This window comes from Callorhinus ursinus, unplaced genomic scaffold (genome assembly GCF_003265705.2).
Source record: "Callorhinus ursinus isolate GAN/ISIS: 27379988/994484 unplaced genomic scaffold, GSC_fseal_2.0 scaffold93, whole genome shotgun sequence".
Classification (NCBI taxonomy): Eukaryota; Metazoa; Chordata; class Mammalia; order Carnivora; family Otariidae; genus Callorhinus; species Callorhinus ursinus.
Genome location: NW_027397155.1, coordinates 1,945,882 through 1,968,164, shown reverse-complemented (window position 1 = coordinate 1,968,164; position 22,283 = coordinate 1,945,882). Strand labels below are relative to the sequence as shown.

General features: G+C 37.1%; 1 pseudogene; it reads right to left on the bottom strand.

Annotated features, from left to right (window-relative positions):
• Positions 1 to 15,973: 15,973 nt before the first annotated feature.
• LOC112840409 (eukaryotic translation initiation factor 1 pseudogene) lies at positions 15,974 to 16,485 on the bottom strand (annotated as a pseudogene).
• Positions 16,486 to 22,283: the final 5,798 nt, after the last annotated feature.

Below are 22,283 nucleotides of genomic sequence, written 5' to 3'. Positions count from 1 at the left end.
CCCAGAAATGGACCCTCAACTCTATGGTCACCTTATCTTTGTCAAAGCAGGGAAGAATGTCCAATGGCAAAAAGACAGTCTCTTCAACAAAAGGTGTTGGGAAAATTGGACAGCCATATGCAGAAGAATGAAAGTGGACCATTTCCTTACACCACACACAAAAATAGACTCCAAATGTTGAAAGACCTAAACATGAGACAGGAGTTCATCAAAATCCTAAAGGAGAACGCAAGTAGCAAACTCTTCGACCTCAGCTGCAACAACTTCTTCCTAGAAACATCGTCAAAGGCAAGGGAAGCCAGGGCAAAGATGAGCTATTGGGATTTCATCAAGATAAAAAGCTTTTGCACAGCAAAAGAAACAGTCCACAAAACCAAAAGATAACTGACAGAATGGGAGAAAATATTTGCAAATGACATATCAGATAAAGGGCTAGTATCCAAAATCTATAAAGAACTTATGAAACTCAACACCCAAAGAACAAATAATGCAATCAAGAAATGGGCAGAAGACATGAACAGACATTTTTCCAAAGAAGACATCCAAATGGCCAACCGACACATGAAAAAGTGCTCAATATCGCTCGGTATCAGGGAAATCCGAATCAAATCCTCAATGAGATAGCACCTCACACCAGTCAGAATGGCTAAAATTAACAAGTCAGGAAACGACAGATGTTGGCGGATATGTGGAGAAAGGGGAACCCTCCTACACTGTTGGTGGGAATGGAAGCTGGTGCAACCACTCTGGAAAACAGTATGGAGGTTCCTCAAACAGTTGAAAATAGAGCTACCATACGATCCAGCAATTGCACTACTGGGTACTTACCACAGAGATACAAATGTAGGGATCTGAAGGGGTACGTGCACCCCAATGTTTATAGCAGTAATGTCCACAATAGCCAAACTGTGGAAAGAGCCAAGATGGCCATCGACAGATGAATGGATAAAGAAGAAGTGGTATATATATATATATATATATATACACACACACACACACACACACACACAATGGCATATTATGCAGCCATCAAAAGGAATGAGATCTTGCCATTTGCAACGATGTGGATGGAACCGGAGGGTGTTATGCTGAGTGAAATAAGTCAGTCAGAGAAAGACATGTGTCATATAACCTCACTGATATGAGGAATTCTTAATCTCAGGAAACAAACTGAGGGTTGCTGGAGTTTTGGGGGGTGGGAGGGATGGGATGGCTGGGTGATAGACATTGGGTAGGATATGTGCTATGGTGAGCACTGTGAATTATGCAAGACTATTGAATCACAGATCTATACTTCTGAAACAAATAATGCAACATATGTTAAGAAAAAAGAAATAGAAGAAGATGGCAGGAGGGGAAGTGTGAAGGGGAGTAAGTCAGAGGGGGAGACAAACGATGAGAGACAATGGGCTCCGAAAAACAAACTGAGGGTTCTAGAGGGGAGGAGAGTAGGGGGTTGGGTTAGCCTGGTGATGGGTATTAAAGAGGGCACATTCTGCATGGAGCACTGGGTGTTATGCACAAACAATGAATCATGGAACACTACATCAAAAACTAATGATGTAATATATGGTGATTAACATAACAATAAAAAAATTTTTTTAAAAAGAAAAAGAAAGAACTCTGGCTATTTTTGTTTTGCTTTTTTACCATGGAAAGGTAATGGTTTTTATATTAAGAATATGATAAATATAAATTACATTGTTTACTAATTCCTACATCAATCACTAAAACAATAAATTACTTGAGTTGAGCATAGAATTTCTTTTTTGCAATGGGACTGCATGCACACAAATATTTTCTTGTTTATGTGGCTATGTAACCACATTGCCAGGGCACAGCACATTCTAACATAAGGAACAGATTTCAGAAGGAGCACCTGCTTTCCTTCTCTCTGTTTTGTTTCACTTCTCTCTCTAGGGAGGGAGGGATTGTGGGAGGGTGATAAGATAAATTAGAGGGAGGAAGAAAGAGAGGGAGAGGGAGGAAGAGAGAGAGAGGAATTTTGCAGTGATTGAAATTTTTTAAGTTGGGACTACAAAAAACAAAAAGACTTGTTTAAAAAGGTAGGACCCATACTCTAGGATGGGAACTCTAGGAGCTTTATTTTAGGGCTCTGTGTAGTGGACTGAGGGGATGTATAATGGGTTCTGCTGTGCCCTCTAGTTCTTCATTAAGGAGCCATGAGAATCTCTGTGTTGTCATAGAGTAGTCTCAATGCTCGTCTCATGTGGTTTTTCTCCTAAGAGTGTAAAATTATTTTTATTCTGGGGCAAAACCATCCAGTTCTTATTTTGAAGAACTTTCATTACCAGGGCTAATCATTGCTTATTCTGTTTTGCAAAGTGCATTAATTACTGTGTGACCTTGAGCAAATTGCTGTCTTTCTCTAAGCCTTAGTTTACTCATCCATAAAAAAATAGTGACAGTGTCTATGTCTTAGCATTGTAAAAAATAAATACAATAATATCTTTAAGGTGCTTGAAATGCTCAAAATATTAGTAATTATTATTTTAAAATATTATTATAGTTTTTCCACAACATGTTATATTTCTCTATCAAGGCACTCATCTTACTGCATAATGGCTCATTTATCTTCCCTTCTAGAGAGTGGGAACAGTGGTACATAGTAATAACTTCATATATACCTAGTGACTGAGTTAATTAATATCTGATTACTGGATCTTTACTAAAGGATTTCTTTGGACTATTTTATTTCTCATTTGTATTTTCTATACCTGTTGGCTATTGCTAGAAACACCACCACGCTTCTTATTTTTATTTTTATTTTTTTATTATGTTATGTTAATCACCATACATTACATCATTAGTTTTTGATGTAGTGTTCCATGATTCATTTTTTTGCATATGACACCCAGTGCTCCATTCAATACATGCCCTCTTTAATACCCATCACCAGGCTAACTCATTCCCCTACCTCCCTCCCCTCTAGAACCCTTCTTATTTTTAAACTCAGTGTTGGAAGTATAACATGAGACAAAGTCACATGCTCACCAAACCACTTAATCTTCTTCCTTGTCACACAAGATGACTATAATGTATAGACCTCTTACAACTCAATGAGACCATGCAAATGGAATACGGATGGAAGCCATGTACATCACTTCAAGTCCTCGCCATGACATGTCACAATTAGCTTCCCTCCTCTGTCTTTCCACATTTTAAAGCCTTGAAAAGAAAGAGTTCAAGATGGTGGAGCTACAGCTACAGATGGAAAGAGCTTAGTTCCCCAAGTCATGCTAATAGAGAACTGCTCAAGGGACTACGAAAAACAAGTTATATTTTATTGTGTTAAGTGGCTAAATGTGAAGTTTATTTTTAACACATTTGCCACTGACTAATACATTGTTTTAAGCTGAGATATTTTATATTCCATTTTGGTGTGAAGAGTCATTTGCTGTTTGGTGTGAAAACAGCAAGTATATATCTTTTATGACAAGCAACACTATTCTTTCTAGGTTTTATCCTTGATAAACTATCCCCAGATAGTAGTTCAAAAGAAACTCAAAATTTTCTGCTTAATCACCTTATGCCTACTCATATTACTCTCTCAGTCATTTCTTCATCAACTAGTAGTTGATGAGTAGGGTTTACAAAAGGCATTGAGAATAGAGTGGTGAACAAGAAAGATCCTTTCCCTCACGGAGCTTAGTTTTGTGTAGGGCACTATTTCAGACGGTTGAAAGTAATGAATTACTAATAAAATATCAACTAGCATTGAGTGCTCTGGTGAAAAATAAAGCAGGGATTTTTTTTTAATTTTAATTGTATCCCCAATACATAAGAACACTGGTACCTAGAAGATGCTGAGGGGAAGGAAATGATGCAGGCTATGTGAGGGAAACACTGTCCCTTCTGCTCTCATGTTCACAGCTCAGGCCATTTATCAAGCCATATTTTATGGATGGAGCGTTGACTTAAAAGATGGATTTCAGACTAGGCACTAAGGTATTGGATGCTTGTCCACTTGTTAATAAAGCAGTTGGGTCTTTCATTGCCTTTTCCTTGTCTTTCTACTTTTATTTTTTATCTGGTTCACATTATATTTATTTTTGTTCATATCTTCTGGGCATAAACTCATATTGAATTTAGAGACTACATCATGTCATATAGTATTGTGTTTATTATCTTTTCCTTTATACTTATTTGTTATTCTTGTTGTTTCATTATAACCAAGGTTTTTCTAGCCATACTCTGAGTAAGAACAGGACTCTAATGACAACAGTATCTCTGTGGTTGTAGGTATTTAAGAATTATTGTTGGGTCATGTCTTATGAGATCCATAAATCATCTGTCTTTGCCATTAAGTTTTTTTTGCTCTGTTTTCCCCCATTTTCTGCTCTGGCTTTGTGGTCACATTCCTGTCACTTCAATATTAAAAGCCAGAACTGTAGTTTTGCTCCTGCTAAAAGTATATCAGCCAAATCATGTGAGTGGTGCTCATGCTGCTGCTCATGCCTCAATGTCCATAGCAAGAACACTGCTGTTCAACAAACACAAGGGTGGCTGGAGTTGGGTCAGGCAGTGCCACCTTCAGTGGTAACTGGCACCAATCTTCCATTCCTGCCATAAGTTTGCACTGTCCTTGAGCCAAATCAACACTTTCCAACCACGCTCTTTAACACGTTATTACCTGAAGTTTGCTAAGACAATCAGATCTAAGTAGTAAAGATATCCTTAGTTTTCTAGAATAATTTTATGTTTCAGAGATAGGGGTTATCATTCTGGTATTCCTGACTTCCCCTGGCCCAGTTTAGGGCACATAGGAGGCCCATAATGAATGAAAGAAATTCTTTCTATGCTTTTTCACAGGTGATATTAACTCAAGTGTGACTTTTGTCAAATGTGAGTCTAGCATGCTGCCTATGGATTTTTGTATAGGATTAAGTATTGGTTCTAAAACTTGGGTGCATTTCAGAATCCCCTGCATGGCTTTATAAAAATGCAAGGATCTGGGTTTCATTGTAGATCTTATACTTGAGAACCTCTATGATAAATATAGGTAAACTATATTTTTCAGATCTCCTCTGGTGATTTTAAGTCTACCAATCCACAGATTACATTTGGGACCCACTCCACAAGGATAATGTAATATTCAGTTGCATTCTACCAACACTGATGAAGCACATACTTCCAATTAAACACTAGGCTAAATGACATGGATACAAACAAAATAAGTTCCTGTCCTCAAAATACAGTGGGGGGTGAGGTCTGAAATGTAAAGGAATAATTAGAATAGGATGTGATCCTGAAACAAGATGTTTCTATAGCTACACTCATTTTGGTCTCTCTGTTGTGGTCACTTTTTCCTGTTGGCCATAGAATCTCAGCATCATGGACCATTCTCATGGAAACTCAGTTAACCTATTTTCTTAAGGAGCATCTGGGTTATTTTTTAGAAAATGGCTTTACAAGGTATGTTTTTTTTTAAGCTTTTTCCCCAAGATGACAATAAATCCGCCTGAGATTAAAGGTGGAATTTACTCTATTTTCCCTATATTTACTGCTCTGTAAGACAGCTTCAAGTTCCAATACAGCTGTTTGGAGAGGATTCATTTAAATTTCACTGATTTTTTTTTTTTTACATTTGTTTTTCTATGTGTGACTATGGTAGACAAAGCTTCATGAAATCACCCTAGTAAAAGTCTAGAAACACACTTAGTGGATTTACTCTGGTTACTGGGTGGGGAGGGGGGGAGGTCACCACTGATCAGATATGCCACCTGAATCAATTTTTACTTTTAGCATCCACTATAAATCACACCATGCACCTCAGAATAAATCCCCCTCCACCACTACCACCACCACAGCAAACCAACTCTTTCCATGGAAATTCTCTGCTAAACCAGGGAGCTGGTTTACTGAATCCTTGATAGGGGAGACAGCAGAGGGAGGTGGATAAGAACACAGACTTGGGAATTAAATGAATTAGCTCAAACCTGTTTGAGGTTGGCTGGCTAGGTCACTTTTGGCAAGTTCACCTCTCTGAGCCACAGTTTCTTCATCTGCAAAATGGGGATAAGAGTCTGTACACAACAATGTTGCTGAGAGAATAAGGTAATGCCCAGAAAGCATAATAAATGGTTGCCATTTTTGATAGGCAGAAAAATGGCCCCTGAAGATGTCCACACTCAAATCCCTGGAACCTGTGAATATCCTACCTTACATGGGAAATCAAGGGACGGGGCTGCATGCTGTCAAGGTCAGGCGAGAGAAACAGTGGTCAGTGGTGCACTGGAGCTGCCTGGAAGGATTTACACCATGGAAATCATCAAACACCACACCAGAGATCTGCCCTACCCAAGAGAGCCCAATGTTAAGCATTTGCCAACGTATGATCAGTTGGTTTGCAACTAGTCAAACTGTTTGATTCTAACAGGTAGTTTGAGTCTACCCAAGACTATCAAGGTCAGAGGAACTAGCTATTACACTAACTCCTTCTTAGTGAAAAACATTTTTATTTTGATTATCTCTCCCAATCCTTACAGCTGCCCTGGAAAAATGACACTATTATTCATTTTATATAAACAAGGTGAGGTTCAGAAAAATGAGTTGATTGTCCACAATTATACCATGTGAAGGAGCCAGGGCTCTCATAAAACATCCTGACGCCAAAGCTCTTGCTTTTTTTTTCTTTTTATACTGATGCCCGGCACATTGTGTGGCATATCACTGTGCTGAATGAATATGTGTTGAATAAATAAAAGATTACATGTGCCACCCAGTTTGGGAGCAGAAGAAATAGAAAATAATTTTCCTTAGCCAGTTTAACTTTCTTGAAAAAAAGAACTAAGACTAAAATTAGACTGAGATACTCAACCCAAAACTAATTCCATGAAAAGGGAAAAGAGAACTGTCTCCCCATGGTGACTTTGTGCTAGTCAGTGTGCTAAGTGTGACAAAATCACATTCATCATCTCCTCTAAGGCAATCAAAAACCCTGCTGACTTGTGATTATCATACCCCTTTTACATAAAAATGAGACTCTGAGAAGCTACATGACTTGCCAAGTTCTTGCGTTCCATGAGTGGCTTATTAGAGATTCAAACTTAGGTATGTTTGATTCCAAAGTCTGCCTGATCCCCCTGTGCTATAAAAAAAAAAGCTGGGAGTCTTAATCACTCACTGTTGCTCTGGGTATTCTTGCCTTCTTCCTTCAGTGGGCAAAACAGAAATTGGATATTTAATTAGCCAGAAGCTGACTAGTACTTGCATGTGCTCTGCAAAGTGCTATACTTCTAGTGTCATGTCCAGAAAATATTTGAAAAGTAATAGAATGTAACATTTTACAGCAAGATTGTTAAATCTGAAAACCCTGGGTTAAAAATCCTGTCTCTTCCTAGTGGCATGAGGTGGGCAAATTATATAACCTCTTTAATTCTTATTTCCTCTTCTGTAAAATCAGGAAGATAATAACTACTTGACAAGATTGTTGTTAGGATTAAAGGATATAATTTATGCTGTAGCACACTACTTGAAGACAATAGGATCTCAAAAACATGATGGCTAATTTTGTCATAGCCAGACCTTGTTCTGGCAAACACATCTGGCTAAAGCGAGACAGCAAACTCATGAATGGATCCGAGTACCACATGGAGTGTTTTGAACATAGATTTTTAGCATATAGCAATTTTACAGAATAGGAAAATAAAGGAAAATAGTAATACAAGCAAAAATATAATAACAATATGAGCAAAACCAGTTTGACTATTCTGAATAACTTTGGTCTAAGAATCTTTTAATTACTGCTTTTCTGTACAATATTCTTGTGCCGTCAAGGGCATTGGTGATGCAGCTTTTCTGAAAAGTGCTCTAATATTTTCTTTGAGATTTTCTTCCAAGCCCCAGACTCTCATTATATATGTTATACTGGTAGTGATTTCTTGATTTTACCTTGTATCAGGGAAGGTTTTCAGAAAACAACTAAGACTCATCCTTTCATTAAATGTTCCTTAAGTGACTTGTGGTAAAAACATCAAGAGACCGAAATTATCAAATCATGCTTTAAGAACAAAACCCAAGTTTGTGCACACACAGGCAATTACATATAGTTAAAACTCTCCTTTGCTAACAGTAATTGTAGCACACTATGTATGTCCTTTTCCAATAGGTTCATAATGTAAAAAAAAAAAGTGTCTCATAATTGATGAAATACAGTAAGTTGTGAACAGCCAGGGAAAGGAAAGAGTACTGTGATAATGAAAAGAACTTCAGCTTTGGAGTTAGACAAACCTCTGTCTGAATACCTGTCCTACCACCATCTTTGTGACTGTGCACATACTGTTTAGTCTCTCTGACCCTCAGTTCTCTCTCTCTGTTGAGTGAGTATTAGAATGGACACCTTGAAGGGAAGTTAGGAGGAATGAATTGATTGTGTATGTAAAAGCATCATTGATACACTAACTTACACCCTTCTTTCTTCATCAGCTGCCTTCTGGTAAACCTTCAAGAGCAAGGTGTTTAGAGAAGAGACTTCCCTACCTGCTCCTTCCTCACACCTGGCATCATGTAAGGAATCAGGCCTAGCATTGCTATAAGGGAAGGAGGAGGAAAGAGGATTATTTTGTCCTAAATTTAATATATTAGAACGAACTTCTCAAATACTTAATCTGATGTACTAGTTGCCTGAAAGGTGGAATTAAGTACGGCACCACTCAACTGATAGAACAAAGAGACAATAAAGGCACGGGCTAGTTCCAAGAAGATACCACTGGCAATTAGTGCTGTCTGCAAGTACAGGGTTGCAGTGCTCAAAGTAGATAACACTAGTTTAAGGAAAGGTTTCTCCCTAATTAGCTCCCATGTAGCTCTAAAGGGAAAACCATACAGAACACAGCACTCACTAATAGCTTTCTTTTCCTCTTACCAACAATAGTTTTCAAAGTTTGAAAATATGTGTGTAAAAAGAATATGACCTTATGTTTTCCTCCAGATGAAAGAACTCTTGGTTATTAGGTCAAGAAATCACTCAAGTGCCGCCCTCTGCCCAGTAAGTACAGAAGGAAGAAAGAAGGCACAGGCAGAGGAGTCCCTGAGTTCACTCTCTCCTCCATCTGCTCTCTGAATGCCTCCTGCAGGTAGCTTTATACTTTGCTGGAGCCAAACAGAACTACTTGTCATGAATACCCATGACCTCCCAAAACTCATGTGCTCTTTCCTTTGCCCAGGATTAATTATCTGCTTTTTCCTGCCTCATTTATTCTTTTTATCTTTCAAGAATCAGCTCAAGATCAACTCATCTGAAAAGCTATTCCTAACTTATTCAACCTAGACTTTTTCCCAACTGTGTGTGCATTGGTAATAATATTAATAATGATAGGATTTTTGAGCACCTGCAATGTGTGAAGTTGTTTGCATATATTATATAATATAATCCTCATAACGTTTCTGAAACAAAGTATGATCTCTAATTTTGTAAAAGAAACATACAGAAAAGCCAAGTAAGCCTTCCAAGTTGACAGAGTAGCTAAACAGCAGGGTCTAGATTTGAACCACATTTTTCTGACTCCAAAGCTCATACTCTTTCTCCTACATCATATTAACCTCATACATGACAATATTCTATACTCATGTGTGTGTATGTGTGTGTGTTATTTGTTTATTATTTCTGCTTCCAGATATGTTGTACTTAAGGGCAGATATCACACCTTTCCTCTAAAGTCCTACTAACTAATAGAGAGAACTTCATAGTGTTAAAGGTATAATGAGTATTTATTGGCTATAATAACTATATAAAACCTATATAAATCATGTGATAGAACATTATATTTTTTATTCATTTAAAAATATTTGTTAAAGACCTTGTATGTACAGGATATTACTCTAGGTATTAGATACAGAAAAGTGAAGAAGAAAAAGTACCTGACTTCTAGGAGCTCACAGTATAGTGGAATTATAGAGAGAATCATTTTCATATATTCTTACATAACTTTACATAACATAAAAACCTATAAAATCATGGAATCTTAAGACTAGAAAAGGTTTCAAAGATCATGTAACTCAGGCTACTTGTATATAAGGAAGTCAGGCTGGAAAGATTAAGTATATTGCCTAAGATTAAATATATTTTATTTTAAAGTGACACTTTCACTTTGTTATGGGTTCCATCTCATTCCTGCATACAACCCATATCTAGAATTGCATAAGGAGAAATGTGGGAGCTCATACTTTGCCTTCCTCTTGTACTGGAAGATATGGCAGACCAAGATAAAAATTTATTACTTGAAATTAAATTGAAGTGATAGTAAAGATAATGGAGGCATCAATAGATGAAGGATATCAACAAATTTAAGAATGAAGGAAGGCAGAAAGGAGAGCATTGAATGCTGAATGGGGACAGAGCAAAGTAAAGTTGTGGAGACAAGCTGAAGGGCTGTAGGTATCCACCCAAAACCCTGAGTATCTCTGGGTGCAGAGATGGTAGATACAAAACAGGACAAGAGTGAGGAATGAAACTTACACCAAGGGATTGCTTAAATATCTGTACACAGAAGAATCTCCAAATCCTTACATATAATAAGCCCAGATGGATATTTTTTAATTTTCAAAAAAATTGAAAGCTTTAACTATAAGGTATCTTGCTGTCTACATGCAATTATTAATATTTGTTTTATTTATTCTGTTGATTACTTCCATATATAAGAATGCTACACTTACTATTTCATTTTCTCTAGGTTGATAGAAAATTATATTTCATTAAACCATATGAATCCACCCATATTCAATCACATTGACCCACAAAAATGACAATTTCACGGTTCAACCTAAATAACTTAAAAAATACACAAATACCTATTCACTCTTTTACCTATTACAGATAACACCTCCTAAATCCCATCTTGGAAAGACTAAGATAACACTGCCTTTACCTTTCTCTCAAGTTTTGTCACCCAAAGCTTTACTTTTCCTATCAAAGCTGAGAGTACTTATATTTACTTCAGTAATGACATTAAATATTTTAACCTTTGTTTTTAGGTCAGTTTCTAAAAGTTGAATTACAGTCTGAATATATTTTAGCAGGTAGAACCACCAGGATCTGTGATTGGCTGTGGAATGTAAACACAGTGAGGAGTCAAGAATGTCTCCAAGAGTTTTAGCTGAAGCCATTGGAAGTGATGGAACTGCTATCAATTGAAATGGGGATGGCTGTGGGTAGAGCAGATTTGGGAGTGAAAATATGGTGCTCATGTTTGGTTATGTTAAGTTTAAGATGATTATTAAACCTTTAAGTGGAGACATCTACTAGGAATGTGTGTAGCTGAGTCTTTTGGGGGCACTGACTGTATAACAGAGAATTCTCCAAATAAACCACTATATAGAATAAATACAATGTTTGTGAACAGATACAAAATAATAATGTGCTAATTTCAACTTTAAAAACAGTTGAATCATCATGTATAACAATGTAAGTATAGTTCATTACAGAGACAAGTCAATAATTTTAAAAAAACTAATTTTATTTTTATATTTTAGCAACAAAAAGTTGAAAAAATAAAATTTAGTAAGTATATATTCTTTAATATGTCATTTAAAAAATCAACTACCCAGAAAGGAAATACAGGTAAACCAGTGGTGAAAACTGAAAAACATGATTGAGAGGTGAAGAGTAGCAGAATATGTCACCCCAAAATAAGCTTTTTTGGCATAAAGATTACTTTGAGTTGATTATTTTGAGAAACAGCAGACACAGGAAAAGCTCTGAAAACAGTAGAAGTCACTTTTGTATTTGTAAAGGAAATTTCCTTATGTGAGGGAGTCTCTTTTTATCAGGAAGAGAAGGATAACTAAATCACAAAAGAATCTTATCAATGGAAAAGGTACCAACTTAAACCTGTATAACAAAGCTTACCATTGTTTAGTGTGCCTTTCATGGTAAACTCCCCACAAATGACCTCCCCCACCCACCCACACACCTTTCTTTTGTCTTTAGCTAAAGATTATATTTAAGCCAGAGTTTTAAACCGCCCAGAGAGTTACTCATTTTTCCCTGGATATCTTCCATGTATACATGAGCTGCACATCAATAAACTTCTGTTTGTTTTTCTCTTGTTGGTCTGTCTTCTATTACAGGGGTTATCAGTCAAGAACTAAGAAGGGTAGACGGAAAATTATTTTTAAATCCTGCACATCCCTCTACTGCTTAAGTGTCCATGAAACCTATCTAGCCATTAGTCTATCTGTTACCATCCAGAGAAACTTTCTAAAATTCATGTCTGATCCTTGTCATTTACCTATTTAATGAACCTACACAAATTATGTAAGCCATAGAATAATGTCTAAACTCTTTAGAATGGTATCCAAAGGTTTCAAAATTTTCATCATCTATTTTTTTCCAACTTCATTTCTCCCTAACAGACCCCCAACAGGCTGGAATCCAGCCATGAACCAAACCTCTTGCCACTTCGTGAATCATACACGTCCTTTTCTCCTCCGTGCCTTGCACAAAAAAAATTTTTTTTTCTACTGGCCATGTTCTTTTCTTACTGGGAAACTTCCAACTTATTTTTCAGGAAAAAGTTTTATTCATTCATGAATTTATTCATTTATTAAATAGTTATTGTGTGCCAGGTATTGTATTAGTATATGCATTCTAGGACTAGTCCAGTGCAAAATGAAAACATGGAGCCTCTTGTTAAAAAATTAGTAATAATGCCAAGACAACAACAACAGAATATTAAACCAAGAGAGAGGCCCTTTCTGCCCATTTGCAGAAACCACATGGTTATGAAACCAGCCCTACCCTGCTCTCTCTCTCATCTAGACTGTGTTAATTTACTGTATATCTAACATGAAGGGGTAAAAACACTAAATTTTTACTTCCTTAAAAAAAATCATTACACAGGACTGCTAGGAGTATTAGTAAGGGAAGTTCTTGGCTTGGGGTAGCCTTAGAACATCTACATTTCACCTTATTCAATTCTCTTCTTACTTTTCATCTTTGCCAAGGCACCAGACATCTAACAAACATCCCTAAGAATGCAGACAAAAGGAGGAGATTCAGAGTCTGGTGCTTTGGTATCAAGGAAAATATATAGATTTATAATCCCCGACCTTGATTCCAATTATTTTTATGCCATATTTATCATGGGCATAGAGGAAGAATGAATATCACTCAACATGGTTGCTCCTTAACCCACTTGCTAATTAATCAATGAGCTTATGTGATTGGATTGTTCTTGCAATGGTGAGTGAACTGAACTGGGTTTTGTATTTGGATGACATTTTCTACAAGAAGGTCCTGATCATTGTCTCCACTAAGTTGGCCCAATATTTCTCACTTTTGCTCAGTATTACATAACTCTAATAGACCCTGTTGATCTTATTGAAATTATGTTTGCATATTCAATAATCATGGCAGACTATAAGCTTATTGAAGTTAAAAACCATGGTACAAGATTTATAAACTTGCATTATGAGATAATGAGCATAAAACATTTAATATACTGCTCCATGGATGCTCCATATATAACCTGTTGTTTCTGTGATCTTGATGGTGGTATTAGTGGCAGAGATGTAGCTAGCTCTTAGGTGCTAGTGCACTTTTCATCTTTCCTCAGTGCTTCACTCTGTTTTTCTCTTACTGAAGACCAATTCTTTCATAAGTCAGGAAATATCACAGTACCAGCTATCAAATCTTATCATTCTTAGAGTTAGTTTTAGTTACTAAAGGTGACTTGGTCCTTTTACCAGTTCTTGTTAAAAAATATGCTAGGAAGGGGTTTGATTGGCCTAGATAAGGTCAGGAGCCCTCTGCTGGACCAGTCAACTGTGTTTGGGAGGCACAGTGTTGATAACAAGATAACCTCACTACTAACAAGAGGGCCAGTAAGTGGTGGAGGGGTAAGGTGCGAGGGAAGAAGAAAAAGTTTTGCAGAAAAAGGACATGCTATTCCCAGAGTAAAGGAGTTTTGATAGACAGCCAAAACCAACATGTATTTACTGTGCCAGCTATTTTAATGATAATGATAATAATTACCTTAATAATGTATTATCTTAAATGTGATAGATTCCTTAAAAATTGATCCAACATATTACTGATGAAGGATGAAAATACTGCATCAAATGTGCTGCCTCTTAAAAGGATCACTTTAAGATAGATGTACCACAATCATGTGAACATATAAATTCTGTTGTGTTGGTTAAAGAAATGCCCTTGGTACTTTATTGTCTTGCCTGGCATTAATCATATTCACTTCATATTCAAATTTGTGGAAACAATGTTAAAATAACATCAAGTATGTCTACTGTTGTGTGTGAAACATGCAGGATGACTTATATATGAAATTTTTATTTTTTCGTAGGTGAATATATATAATATATATACACACATATATATACATATGTATGTGTACATACATACATGCATATATTACATTTGTAATATGTATTTGTTACTCATCATAGCATTTGAGAAGGTAATATAGATAAAATGTTTAGTATTATGAAAGAGCTAGAACCATAAATATATTGAGTTTTCTTTTTTTTGCAAAGAAGAAAGATTATGTAGCTCTGATTATAAATGAGCCTCCTGGAGCAGCCACCGGTTATCAATGTATTAAGTCATTTCAATTTCTGCAAAAGAAATGTGCTGTTTTGCCAGCACCCTCTGGCCCCATTTTGTGGGGTTGACAGAGTTCAAAAGAAAAGGCTGCTTCATGATGGGTATTAAGGAGGGCATATACTGCATGGAGCACTGGGTGTTATATGCAAACAATGAATCATGGAACACTACATCAAAAACTAATGATGTACTGTACGGTGACTAACTAAGAAGGAGGAGAAGAAGAAAGAAGAAGAAGAAAGAAGAAGAAGAAGGAGAAGAAGGAGAAGAAGGAAGAAGAAGGAAGAAGAAGAAGGAGAAGGAGAAGGAGAAAAAAGGAGAAGGAGGAGGAGGAGGAGGGAGAGGGGGAGGGGAGGAGGAAGAGGAGGAGGAGGAGGAGAAGGAGAAGGAGAAGGAGGAGAAGGAGAAGAAGAAGCTGCTTGGAGAACAGAATGAGTTTATTTAAAGAGAACAATAAAAGAACCCCCAGGTATGAGTTGGGGGTGAATTGCTCTAGTGGGGGACCTGGAAAAAAAGCTTGTTTTACTTAAGAGAGTAGTAGCTAAGTTGAAGGCATGAAACATCCCTGTCCATATTAGATGAAAGTCAAACAGCACAGATGATGGGGCAGGGGTAGGGGATAAATACTTTAAAATAGCTCTATTCTTGGAGTCAAATGTGGTACACAATTGGGAGATGAAAAATAATTATAGGGAATAGGCTTGCAGTCCCTGCATGGGGTGCTGAGAGAGGACAATTTGGCTTAGGGAAAGCCAGGCTCCTTAAGCCTTTGTATTGAGGGGCAAGAAAAGAGGGCATGGCATGGACCCCTGAAATTTGTTTCATTCAATTTATGATGGGCAACCTAGCTAAATTTTTCATTTAGTTCTCTCAACCTCTCAGCAAGCAAAGTATTATTAGCTCCATTTCACAGATGAGCAATTAAGGCACACAGCTAGATAATGGAGAATCTCCTGAACTCCAAAGTTCATACTCCCGCCATACCACCCAGCTTTAGGAGAGGATAGTGTTCACTGCCCTGCTTTGGCATACATTTATAATTCTAACACATGCAGCGAGCACAGTGAGAAAGCCTACTTTGTGTTGGCCACTTGGGCTATGGAGAAATGAAACATGGAGCATGCTGACAACCTAGTTGAGAAGACGTACTTATTATAAATGTAGAGCAGATTATGATGAATGCTATAAATTAAGGTACAAATGAAGTCTTCAAAAGGAACATTTCTTGTACACTATTCCCTCATACCTATTTGTGTCTTTGTACTTGTTATTTTCTTCCCCCATTCCTTCTAAATGATTTAAGCCTGCTTATTATTTTGAAAGTCAGTTAATAATTCAGATACCTTTTAAAAATTTTGTTTTTATTTTTATTTTTAATTTTTTATGGTTCTTTTCAGTTTGTTGCATGAAGGAGTTACACTAGTCCAAGTTAAAAGCAGACCCCAAATGGTTACATTATACAAGCTGTGAGGTTTTTAAACTTGTGACAAGGGACAGAAGGGAAATTCTACTCATTGCAAGGAAACCCTCAGTTAAGCTTCAGTGAGCCAAAAGCACTTAAAACCCATGAACCTTCAGCTGGTTGTCCTTAGCCAGTCCAGTGGAACTGGCATATGAGGAACTGGCATATGTTCTTGTGCTGGTCACCCTGTAGCTGAATTACTTCTCCATATTCTGGATGCTCAATTACAGTATCATTGCAAGAAAATTTTTTCTTAAACACCTTCACCATTTTCTTTTTATCATAACCAAGCAACCCCTTGGACAGTAGTAAGTGTCTTCCTGCCATTTCTCTGTTGAATTCTTATATGGATATAATCCTCAGTGCCAGGAGGAAGCAGATCATCATCCTTACTTGCATCAGCAAAGGGGTCAAAAGAGTGGAGATTCTGGATAATGGACATAGGATAGGATAGAATTCCTTTTCCTCCATGGAAATGGCCTACAGAAGGCAGAGGTGGGAGAAGGCAGGAAGTGGGGGGGGTGGATTGTTGGGAAGCAAAGGGGCTCGAAGGGGAGGCTGCTGAGTCCTTGGCTGCAGCTCAGTGACTGGAGCTATTTTACTTTATTTTTTTAAAGATTTTATTTATTTATTTGAGAGAGAGAGAGAGCGGGGAATGGGCAGAGGGAGAGGGACAAGCAGACTCTGTGCTGAGCGGCAAGCCTAAGGCAGGGCTCAATTCCAGGACCCTGAGATCATGACCTGAAGTCAGATGTCCAACAAAGTGAGCCACCCAGGTGCCCCCCCAAAATGTTACTTATTTAGATAGATGTCATGTAATCAAGTCTGTACCAAATACTTAGAAAAATATAGCAAAGTGTAAGATTGAACCCTATTCATTAGGAATTGGTAAAAGGGAATAAGAGATTAAAGTCAGACAGATCTCAATTAAAATCCTGGTTCAGCCACTCACCAGCAGTGTGACCACTGCTGAGTCACAAGCTCTCTGACCTTCCATTTCCACCCAGACATTTAGAAGGAGACCATGCAGAGATCCTCCTCCAGACACTTTTTGTAAGAGTCTCTCATACTCTAGACAACAAGATGTCTGTACCAAAAGTGATACATTATGAAGAGATAATATCTGATTTGAAATCAAGAGAGACTGTTTGCTGGAATCTGGGTCAACACATCTAGAAGAAAGAAAACCATTTCAAATTGGGTGCAAACACATTACATCAAACATATTGCTCTCTGCTGAGAGTTATGACAGAAGAGTTGAAGACTCCAAGTCTCCATTAATCTCAAAACAGAGTTGCTGAAAAATTTCCAAAGCAAATGTCTCCTGTGGGTGTTGAGCTAGGAAATAGAAAAAGTACAGAGAATTAGTTGTCCTTTCAATCAATACTTCCCGGCTGTGGAAAACAGAGAAGGCATCTCTAAGTCAGACAGACATGGGTTCAAATCTCCAATGTTCATGTTGTGCAAGTGATTTATCCTATTGGCTTTCAATTTCCTCCTTTGTAATCCAGGCTGGCATTCCCTGTGAAGTTTCTTTGTGAATATTAAAGAGCCTAATATGTACAGAGTATGCAGCAAATAGACACATATTAGGCACTCAACAGCGCTAGCATATTCCTCTGCTGTGCAACCAGGTTGGCTTTATCTTACTTTGTATCAGGCACTAGAGTGATTCATTCATAGTTTACATGCTTGTGGAAAGACTCCATAATATCTTTTATTTGAAGCTGATCTTACTGATCTTCCTTTTGCTCTTTAAGCACAGACATCTGAGTTACTCTATAGCTTAGAAGGGTAATTTTTTTTCATCAGTTAGGAAGTTCAATACATTTAAAGTAAATAGAATGAACATATGCCAATACGCATTTAAAATAATTCTTCAAACTTGCCCAAAGACTAACATAAACCATAAATAAAAATTGGCATCATTCTTGGTAACTTCTCCCATATGTCAAAAATCATGGAATAGCCAATATGACTTCAGATCTGATACTTTTATTAATATTCCATTTGGGACAACTGTAAATATTTTACTATTATAAGTTTTTGCAAACAATGGTATTTTTTATTGCCTCCAGCAATCTCCACCTTCGAAATATTTCATTTTCTTGGGTAGCATGCAATATGTGAAATGAAGTTCTGTGACCAGATTTCCCAGAACTTAAAAACCTGAAGTTCTTGAAGTTAATATTGAATAGTGTCAAGATAGTTGTTTTTAATTTCTTCTGTAGGTTTGTTGTTGTTGTTCTCTTTTAAAGAAACTGAAAAGCAGCAGAAATGTTGATAAATGGAAGGGTTTCCTTTCAAATTTCTAAAGCAAGTGTACACATTTGCCTAAATTGTGCATGGATTTGCAAAGCACCAGTCCATATGAAATTGTTTTTAAAAAGCTGAAAGAGAAGAGAGTGCCTGGGTGGCTCAGTTGGTTAAGCGACTGCCTTCAGCTCAGGTCATGATCCTGGAGTCTGGGGATCGAGTCCCACATCGGGCTCCCTGCTCAGTGAGGAGCCTGCTTCTTTCTCTAACCCTACCCCCTCTCATGTACTCTCTCTCTCTCATTCTCACTCTCTCAAAATAAATAAATAAATCTTAAAAATAAAATAAAAGCTGAAAGAGAAGAAATAGCTCTAGAACTCACTCCAGGCAGAACCACCTGCCAGGGTAAATGCCATGAATGGACTCTTCCACTGTTAATGTACAAGGGGAAAGTGTATCTCAAAGTACTTTTCAGCATCAGAAGAACAGAGCTTTTCTTGGTTTTCAAGACAAAGGAGGAAAGTAAGTAGCCAAACACTAGAACTGAGTTAGAGACTGAGCACAGGAGAAGAGGAAGAAGAGATTTGACGAAGACATGACTCAGAATCCCTGTCATAATGTGATTACAGGCAGTCACCATGAATCTATAAAGACTGGAACTAGAAATATCTATTTTCTATCTCAGGATAGAATGATCTCTAAATTTTGTCTATGGACTTATGTTATGGTTCTCAGAGGTGAGAGAGAGAGAGAGAGGTCCCAACTATTCAATTGGATAGATGAATAACCTCCAAGAACTACCAACTCAATAGAGACAGCAAAAATTGGGTCAAGATGAAATGAACATCTGACTTTCACCAAGGAAAGGCCTCATCAGGCACTATGACCTACTCAATTTCTGTTCTTCAAATGCACTACTCTTTCATTTCCCAAATGTGCCATGTTCCAAACAAACATGAGACCTTTGAACATGCTGCTACCTTTATGGAGGGAAAAGCTTTCCCATACCCCTGCTTTCCACTTTTTTCCTAATATGCTTTTATTCTTCTTCAGATCTCAGACCAAGCAAATCCTCAGAGTCACTTTCCCTGAATCACCTCAACATGCAAAAATCACTTTTGAGACTACAAAACTCAGGTATGATTTCACATTTGCTTCTAATTTTTAAAATGAGTATCTGGTCTCCCTTCTAGACTTGTACTCTACAACCACAGAAGCATGACTGGTTTTGCTCATCATTATATCCTCAGCACCATGCTTAACCTGTGGCACATATTAAGTGCTTAATAAACATTTGTTGAAGGACTAAATCAATGAGTACACTGCTATGCATATTTTTCAGCATTCATTATTTCAAGGCTTCTAACAAGGCATACTTTTTTGCCTTGCTGCCATTTTTTAAGAATTTAGTGGGATGGGGAATGTTAGTTTCTCACTAGTTCCCAATTACATTTCTAGATTCTTAAGGGGCCCTTACTGTAATAATTATGGTAATAATTTCTGTTACTACATTCCACCATGGTGAGAGTGTAACTAAAACAGGGTGGCAGGAGAAGGTGTCAAAGATTGGCCACAAGACAGACTAGGAGTTCTTTACATAGTAAGAACTGAGAGGCTCCAGAGGGCAGTAGGACCCTAATATAATCCCTATTGATGCCTGCTATTACTCTTTTATATTTTTTGCTATGTTAAAGTATATTGTGTTCTGGAAGCTTTTTTTTTTTAAATGAAAATACTCTCTGGAATGATGCCACTGTCACTAACACTTAGACAGGAATTGGGTTATCAATGCACATTCAATGGTACTAGACATTTATATGGAGGCGATAATAATTAGACCCTTTAATAATGAATGAGGAAAGAATAAAGTGCCTATTGTGTGGATATTCAAATAAAGTGGAATGGATACTCATGAACATAGTGGCAGGGTTTACTGTACTAGGTATGGAGATGGAGGGGTGGTCCCTAAGATTCTTTCTACGTATAAGATGCTATGAGTTTCTGACACTCTGATGAACTGGAAAGGAGTGTCTCTTAAATGTAGATGAAAGGCACAGGTGAGGGGGAAGGATATGGTCTCAATTAAACGCTGAAAATGTCAAGCCTATTTTGTTCCCAGACTCCACAAAAATTCATGAGGCTCTCATTTCCTTTCCCAGATTGTTTTGGAGAATTTGGAGCTCAACATCCTGTAAGGAAAGTGTAAAATCTTTTCGCTAAAGACTGTTATCCTTTCGCTAGCCTCATTCAAGTTTTATCAACTTGATAAACATCATCCTGTAAGTGCACAGGAGCGTATTTCCCAAGGCTGCTAAAGCATTCATCTCCCTCCCCCCAGCTCCAACAGAACAACAGAAAGACTGACTTGCAATGAAGTTAATCAATAGACACATAAGATCAGGGATTCTAAGGAACAGTTTCCACATATTCAACTTAAACAGTAAATCATACCACAATAAGGTAATTACCTGAACTGTACTCTAAGAATCTTGAAAGTACCATTCTATTATAAAAAGGACTTTGGGACATTAATAATCATAACTGAGCATGAAAGTCCTTCAAATCATGGTTTGACTAAAACCATATTAATATTGTAGAATTTGGCTTATGTAGTTTCTAGAATCACTTACTACTTTGAATAAGTTACTGTGTTTTGCTGATTTTTCCTTTTTTACCTCCAGGCATATGAGAAATCTCATGAAAGGAAAGAGAAAGCCCAACAAAGCCATCAACAAAAGAAAGTGAAAAGGCTGGACCATGGGAGAAGATATATGAATAATGTAATTTGTTTATCACTGTATATATAATCATCTCTGTACATATACAAAATTTTATTAATTTTACATTCTATGACCTTCCTAATTACACTTTAGTAATTCTAAATACACTTAATAATTAGGTATAATTTACTTTGTCATTCTAAACATCCTTTAATAATTTAAATACAATTTAATAATTAATAATTTAGTAGTTTTGATAGGGACTTGTTTTCATTAGATCCCTTAGGATATTCTACATAAGTAAGATGTAGTCTGTGAATAAAGATGATTTTACTCTTCTTTTCAAATATTCTGTCTTTATTTCTTTTTCTTGACTAATTGCCTTAGTCAGAATCTCTAATACTATTTTGGATAAACATGGTGAGAACAGACATCCTTGCTTTATTCCCAGTCTTAATAGCAAAGCATTCACTCTTTCATTATTAAGAATGATGCTAACAAAGTAGCAACCCACAGAATGGGAGAAGATATTTGCAAATGACACTACAGACAAAGGGCTGGTATCCATGATCTATAAAGAACTTCTTAAACTCAATACCCAAAAAACAAATAATCAAGTCAAAAAATGGGCAGAAGACATGAACAGACACTTCCCCAAAGAAGACATACAACTGGCTAACAGACACATGAAAAATGTTCATCATTATCCATCAGGGAAATTCAAATCAAAACCACACGGAGATACCACCTTACACCAGTTAGAATGGCAAAAATGGACAGGGAAAGAAACAACAAATTTTGGAGAGGTTGTGGAGAAAGGGGAACCCTCTTACACTGTTGGGAATGCAAGTTGGTATAGTCACTTTGGAAAACAGTGTGAAGGTGTCTCAGAAAATTAAAAATAGAGCTACCCTATGACCCAGCAATTGCACTCCTGGGTATTTACCCCAAAGACACAGAGATGTAGTGAAAAGAAGGCCCATATGCACCCCAATGTTTATAGCAGCAATGTCCACAATAGCCAAACTGTGGAAAGAGCAGAGATGTCCTTCAACAGATGAATGGATAAAAAAGATGTGGTTCATACATACAATGGAATATTACTCAGCCTCAGAACAGATGAATACCCAACTTTTACATCAACATGGATGGAACTGGAGGAAATTATGCTAAGTGAAATAAGTCAAGCAGAGAAAGTCAATTATCATATGGTTTCACTTATTTGTGGAACATAAGGAAAAGCATGGAGGACATTAGGAGATGG